Source organism: Triticum aestivum, chromosome 6B, assembly GCF_018294505.1.
Source record: "Triticum aestivum cultivar Chinese Spring chromosome 6B, IWGSC CS RefSeq v2.1, whole genome shotgun sequence".
NCBI lineage: Eukaryota > Viridiplantae > Streptophyta > Magnoliopsida > Poales > Poaceae > Triticum > Triticum aestivum.
Genome location: NC_057810.1, coordinates 120,632,103 through 120,639,760, shown reverse-complemented (window position 1 = coordinate 120,639,760; position 7,658 = coordinate 120,632,103). Strand labels below are relative to the sequence as shown.

General features: G+C 46.1%; 1 pseudogene; it reads right to left on the bottom strand.

Moving 5' to 3' along the window:
• Window positions 1–238: 238 nt before the first annotated feature.
• On the bottom strand, window positions 239–2,596 carry LOC123133718 (uncharacterized; annotated as a pseudogene).
• Between the last annotated feature and the right edge of the window lie 5,062 nt (window positions 2,597–7,658).

Genomic DNA, 7,658 nt, shown 5'->3' with positions numbered 1-7,658 from the left:
AGGGAATCTTCTCAGGATCGTGTTAGTCATACAAATCAGGCAGAGGCCCTCACAAAGAACAGTAGGGAGAACTACAAAAATAAAGGGGTGTCCCTCGGAGGCACAACATTCCTAAGTAGGACTGGCAAAGCTCTTCTCCTGAATGGTAATTTCTTATTCTTTTTTTTGCGAGGTGGTAATTTCTTATTCTTACTCCTGGCAACACATGCTAATGCCTCAATATGATCAACAGATCAATACCACATGCACGTTGCTAACAGAGTCGAGCACATGTTTTGCAATGGACAATACATACACCGGGAAGTAAAAAAACACAACCTGTTCAATACAAACATACATGTCTGTTGAAAACAATAATAGGAGCACCTGTTCAATACCAGTTTTATCCACCATCCCAATCCATTACCGAGCAATAACTGGTCTCTGAGTCAACACAGCTAACAGATAATGCACTCGCTTCTCTAAAACGAGTGGTTTTCGCTACTGCACCACCCAGCCGCAGTTTGCTCTTCTTTGATCCAAGGCCTTCCTCATCTTCACATGGCATCGTTGTTCCATGCAAAAAAGACCAATAATAAGGATGGTGACTTTTTTTTTTTGCGGGGGATGGCGACAAGATCAAAACAAGTGAAAAGACATCTGGTTGTTCAACAAGGTCAAATGATTATCGCGAGGAAAGAAAAAGTCAAAATGATAAGAACTCTTCTAGAAATACAGAGTAAATGACAAATAAAACATACAGGATGGCCATGGAGGAGGGTGAAAGGAACATTAACCAGGTACCTATCGCACAAGTTGTTAGATTATATTATTATACCCTTGCATATAAGAGCAAAAAGTTCGTAGTGATACATCTCAATCAGAAGAGCAGAGATGCATAAACACAAGCATGCCAATGTAAAACGTTTGATGCATAAACACAAGAATGCTTCCAGGAAAACCCCTTAACTCAATTATAAGAGAACATTCTGAAAACAGTCAACATTAACAATCTGAGACATGATATCTTGAAGATCACAGTTCAGCAGCAAACCCCCATTCCTCTAAATTCGCATACTTATTCCCAGTTCCTCCATTTTTCTTCCCAGCATGCCGACCAAGCACCCATACACAGGGAACACCCTCATCGTCCTATTATAAATGTTTCATCTATGCTTCTAATGCGACCACACAAAAACAAAATATAATAACATCACCCAAAGGCCAAAAGACAAACCTTGCAGGACCATCCTTGAGCGCATGGAGTGTGGGAGGCCAGATCATCATACAAGGATGGATACGACCCAACCATCGATCCTCGCTTGTCATCTCATACACTTTACACAACTTCCTGCACTTGATACCCACATAGACTAGGCATCGGCCCATCTTCAAGAAAACAAACTCAGCATTTACCCCCACCTGATTTATCCACACCCAATTTGTGAGATCAGGCATCCTCAATTTAGCATACATCTCACGCAAGCAGATGGTATCCACCAGCAACCAGTTGTCCCCTGTGCGCAGCCAGATGCAAAGCTGAAGCCCGTTCAAATGAATGAGATATACACCAGAATTATCATATGCCCGTGATAACATGGTTCGTTTGTAACCAATAACCAACCCTTGTGGGACCTGAAATGTGGAGAAACTTGAGGCTGTCAAATCCAACACAAGAGATTCACTCCGGGTGGCCGCCATGTAGATTTTATTGTCAACAAGCAGAGGATTCAGTATCTGTGGCCGACAAGGAAGTTGTGTCGTTGCTGAGGTATGCAAGCACCAAACACCATCTTGCAACATATACACATACACGGTAGATTTTCTTCCATCATTAGAAAGTTCACCCCGCACACAGAGGTATGACAAGCCGTCACTTTCTTCTTCGAATAGGAGTTTACAGTACTTGTAGAAATAGCCGTCCTGTCATCCGTAGCATGGGAATGGAGGTACGATAACCATGCCTCTTGCAGGGCAGAGCGGGTTGAGCACTATATGTATTGATCCGGGTTCTTCTTTGCAGTTGTTACATGTTTTGGTGAAGATGATGTCATTGCAGTCATCCAAGATGAGTTTATGTGCATCCAGGCTGGAGCTTGCGCAGCTGATGACTGCATCATTCTCTGGGGGCTGCGGTAGCATCGGCACAAAGCGTGAGCGGTTCGCCCTGGTCTTGAAATATACGCCGAGGAGGCAGGGCGGGTGGAGCTTGCGGAAGCGGCAGAGGAAGGCAGGGTCAGAGGCATGATAGAACCAACGTTTGCAGACAAGAGAGGCGCAGATGAGGGTGGTGGGGTAGCCGATTAGGAGGAGGATATCAATGAGAAGGTTATCGTCATCGAGCACCTTGGACACGGGGTCAACAGGCATTGCAGATTGCCGCAGCCTCTTTCCATCCACACACATTGAGTTGGGAACGGGATTGAACCTGAAACAACAGCAGCCACCCAAAAACAAATTGACATACAACATAACATTCACAAAGTTAAGGAGAGAGAAGATGGATGTTTTTTTTGCGAAAGAGAAGCTGGATGTTACCAGTGGGGAATCTCAACTGGATTCATCACCTATCTACCTCCTCTTATCTCACCACCCGCTCTCCTCCCTCCACTCCACTGTTGTAGTAAGGGAAAGTTAGGGTTATGAGGGGAAATCAAGCTAGGGTTTTCCTCAAGGAAATAACATAAATAAATTATTTCTAGGAGATGGAGGAGATGAAGGGAATGGGGTTTCCTGACCTCAAATATTTGGTTGTTGTCGGGGACGGAGAGGTGTGGAGTCACCGGTGGCGCCACTCCTCCTTTCTCTCCGACCGCTGTTATGCTGGAGATTGAAAAATTAAGTGGAGAGCTGAGATCTTTTCCTTTTTAGGAGATTGGACTGAGGACCAGTACGAGTGTTCAGCCTGCTAATCATGTAAAGTTTCATCTTTTATTTACTAACTAGAAGAAAAGGTGCACTCCACGGGGCCAACTAGCAATGTGATTGGTCTATGCTATATCAGACATTTTGTTTGCTTTTTGTGTGTGTAGCTATCAATGGCCTCATATAGTAATATACTAAGACATGCTAGCAAGACAACAATTTTGAATTTTTGATAATCATTTATAGTAATAATAGATGTAAAACATTCAGAAGTACCTTCAGTGGCTAGCTTGCGGTGGGGCAACTCGGATGGGTGTAGAAGCTCGTCCGGCAGATGGGGGGATTGAGGCTCCCGACTATAGTGGCAAGCCGGTGGTTCTCTCCCCTGATTTGTAGCGGCAGGGGCAGCAGAAGTTCTCCTGGTGGCGGAGTGGAGAGCCTCTTCGGGTGGATGGGGGATGGAGTAGGATGGGGCTGGAGGCGTTCGGCGGCGCGCCGGCTGAGACAAGGGACCTGGGCGGTGGTCAGCCCCTGGCGGCAGCGTGGGGCAACCCTAATTGCTAGAGAGAGCGAGACAAGAGGTGAGTGTTCCTCGGATCGGTCCTGGCCTATGGGTCGACCCATCCAGTGGCAAAGGTGGGTAATTTTACCAATGGAATGGGGGTAGGTTCAAAGAGGCACGCATCATAAGTCGGGAAAGCACCTCGTGGGCTACTACCACTCATGTGTGTATTTTTGGCTTCGCTTTGTGTCGTGGATTTGTCACGGCAGATGTCCTTATGAAAGGACTTAGTCGTGGAGCCATCGCTACGGGTTAACTTGAAGGGGTTAAAGCGGACACAAAGACACAAAGGTTTATACTAGTTCGGCCCCTTCGATGAAGGTAAAAGCCTACGTCTAGTTGTGATGGAATTGATGTGGTTTCGATGGCCGGGGAGCAAACAAGCTTCGCCTAAGCTCGAGTTGTTGTTGTTTCTCCTTGAACCGCCGCCGGGTTGTCCCCTTATATACACGGGTGACGCCCGTCGGTCCACAGAGTCCCACACCGGTTCATACTTGTATCCCGGTTTGTCTCTCTCTATTCCTAACTTACAATGCAAGTTTACATATCAAGCCGGTTTACGGCTACATGTTCTAAACCGACTACAGGCCTTGGGCCTTCATCTGCTTAATCACCTTTATACTACTAATGAAGCTAACCCGGCCCAGGTAGGCCGGTTCACACCTAGTAGTAATATCCCCAACATTAGGCCCCAGATTGATTTGAACTGGTTCATGTCAATCCTTCACAAAAATCCTTGTCTTCAACATCTTCTGGTAATTGGTAAACCGCCATGTCGTCATCATCTCTGGTTGCTGTAAACCGGCATGATGTCATCATGAAGTTAACATTTATAATGCCTTCTTTTATTAATAGATCTGCGATACCCAAGGCAGCAGCTCCACTTCCGAATCTTGTGGCTCCTGGATTCGCGCGCCTGACACACGTCCTTTGCCTTATAAATAGGACCGAAGGGTCATTTCCTTTTCTCCCCTTCGTCTCTTTCTCTTCGTCTTCCTCGCGTCGCCAGCCTCGGAGCTCCGCCACCGCCATTGACCTCTGCACCGTCTTGGGCCGCTGCATCAACCTGAACGCTCCAGAGCACTGCGGTAGCTTTTCGCGTCTTCCTCGATTCTGGTAAGCCTTCTGCTCTTCTTAACATAGATCTGTTCTAGGGTTTCGTGTTCTTGCCGTGTTCCTCACTTGTTCATGCTCGTACCCAGACTCCTGGATAGATTTGTGAAACCCTGCTCTGATTAGCAGTAGCCTTTTAGCATCCACCTGTAGTTTCACGCTCAAGTCCATAGATCTCATCTACATACCTGCCCATTGATTCACTTCCGTTCTGCTTTAATCTTTTGAATATTTTCTGTTTTTCTGAACTTGCTTCAGATCCCTTGCTGCAATAAGACCTTGTGAAACCTGTTTCTGCATACTTAGCCATCCGCAACCTCAATTGCTTTCAATGTTTAGATCAGGCGGTTTAACTTAATATAGAAAAAGTTAATAAACCGGTATATACCATTAGTCCCCTTGTTGAACCGCCAGAACTCTTTAGACATATGATGCCACTTCATAAAAATCCAGTTTAAATATACTGCCTCTGGTTTAACATTGTTCATACCAGCGCCTTCTTTTATCCAACATATTCTTGAACCGGAATCACCTATTTCTTATAGATCTCACCATGGCCAAACAAGTATATGAGTGCAACTGGGTTCCTTCTCGCGTCACAGAAACTCAGCTGGATGATTTTGTCTCGATCGGCGCCTTAGGCAGCAAAGAGACTATCCACTGGAGGGTTCCTGGTGATGAATGTCCTCCCACACCTCAAGAGGGAGAGGTTGTGATCTTTGCGGATCACTTAGCCCGGGGCTTCAAACCGCCCGGTTCTAAATTTTACCGAGATGTGTTAGCCAATTTTCAACTTCGCCCGGAAGACACTGGCCCCAACTCTATTACCAACTTATGTCACTTCCAAGTACTTTGTGAGGTATACCTTCAAGAGGAACCCACAGTTGAATTGTTTAGAGATTGTTTCCACTTAAACCGCCGCACAGAATTCACTGATGGTCCCAATACCGAATTGGGCGGTATGGCAATTCAGAAAAGGAAAGAAATCACTTATCCCCATGCCAGACTACACAGTCACCCAAGGAGTGGAATGCAACATGGTTTTACTGCAAAGATACTTCCCCTGATGATGAAAATCCTTTGCCTGGCTTTCGTCCGGAGCGGCTTAGTAATACACACCCTTCCCACAAAGGTTAAGTGCCAAGGAGAGGAGTAAATATGCTCTGCAATTATCCAAGCTCCGAGTCTTCATGGCCAACGGTTTAACAGGAATAGACCTCGCACGCTGTTGGATATCATGGAGCATACTGCCTCTCAGCCGGCGCTCCGGTTTAATGTGCAAGTATACTGGTAGCATTGATGACCCGCTTCGACACACCAACATCCAGCTCTCGGATGATGAAGTCACAGAGGCTGTGAAGAAAATGTTGAATGAACCGGAACACCTCTGCGCTCAAACCGGCCTGCCCCCTTTCTGTGCTACCAGCAAACCGCCAGCTGTAAGTTTCTGATTGCGTTTTTTACTGAATCTGTTATTGCTATCTCTATCTGACATCAATTGCTACTTAACCAGGGTAATAATCCGTTTTGGAGCAAGAAGCTTCCGCAAGACAAACCGGAGATAACAGAACGGTCAAACCGGCCCAAGACCAAGGTTGTCAAGAAGCCTGCTAAAAAGAGGAAAACCACTGCTTCATCTGATCCGGCTGTTGATGATGATGTGGGTAATTCGGACCTTGAGGTAGAACTCGATTCACTAGGCTTACTTTTTACACGCCTTATTGATGATGATACTTGTCAGGACGACGCTGAAGCCAGTAATGCTGATGTTGCTGAGGTAACTATTCTCTCTTCCGATTCAGATCCTTTGCCTTTGCCAAAATTTCGCCAGGCAAACCGGAAAGTTAAATTTTCTCATCCTCTTGCTTACTTGGATCCCAAATTTCTTATGAAGTCTCAGCAACACGAAGCTCGCCGCACAACCCGGCACAGCGGCCAGGTAGTTACTTCCGCCGGTTTACCGAACCGTTCGGTTCGAAAACGCCGCTCAGAGGTCTCCGACCTTTTTATTAATTTCTATCCTAAAGCGGGTTTCATCCGTCAACCTCTTAATCCGTCCGACTCCGATTATCAGGTTACTTCTCATTCATCCTCTGGTGAATCATCGGCCACTCAGCTGCCACCACTGAAAACGGTTCTTGGGTAAGCTAGGCTGAACATATGCTTATGGTATACTGCGTTATAATTTATGCTATTCCTTGACTCCTTGTTTCTCTTTCAGGGCTAAACCTAAACCGAGCAAGAAAGCCTGCCTGGATAAAGCGGCCGAGGAAGATGCTGCCCCTGAACAGGATAAAGCACCAGATCTTGAAGCGTTCATTCCTGAAGACATTCCCAATGATCCTCCCTTGCAAGATGATGCTATTACTGATAAAAGGCCTGTCAATACTTCAGTCCCTATTAACCAGCCTGCCAGCTCCGTCCGGATTGAAAGATCCCGCAGTCCTTCAAAACCTGCTGGTAAACCGATAGCGCCAGTGCAAACCGGCGAGTCCAAGGATGATGATGTTGTAATTACCGGCATAGGTCGCTCTGCACCAGGGAATCTTGTCACTTTAGCTCAGCATACTGTCAAAGAAGATTTTTCTGCCATGAACAAAGGCAAATGGGATGTTGATCTGGAAACGTATGCTGCTCTGAGTGCCCAAGATCTTCATTCTGGTTATTTGAACCGACTATATACTAGTCGTGACTGTGAAGCTGGCATGATAAAGATGATGAGAGATAAATTTGAGGTAACTTCCTTGTACTTCTTCTTTCTTTAATTACTGCCACTGTATTAATCCTCCTAGCCACCAATTGAGCCTCCGGATCAGGAATAGCCAAATCCGCTTCACCTAGGAGCTTGACTGACGGATTGTGCAACACATCAAGAAAGACATTAGGCGGGACCGGTTTACGCTGAGAGCCCAACCGGCTTAAAGCATCCGCTGCTTCTTTTTTTCGACGATCCACGTGATCCACCTAATAACCCTTGAAGTGACCTGCAACAATATCCACCTCACGACGATATGCAACCATGAGTGGGTCTTTAGAATCCCAAGTGCCAGACACCTGTTGAGCAACGAGGTCCGAGTCACCGAAGCACTTAACCTGACTTAGATTCATCTCTTTAGCCATCCGGAGACCATGGAGCAAG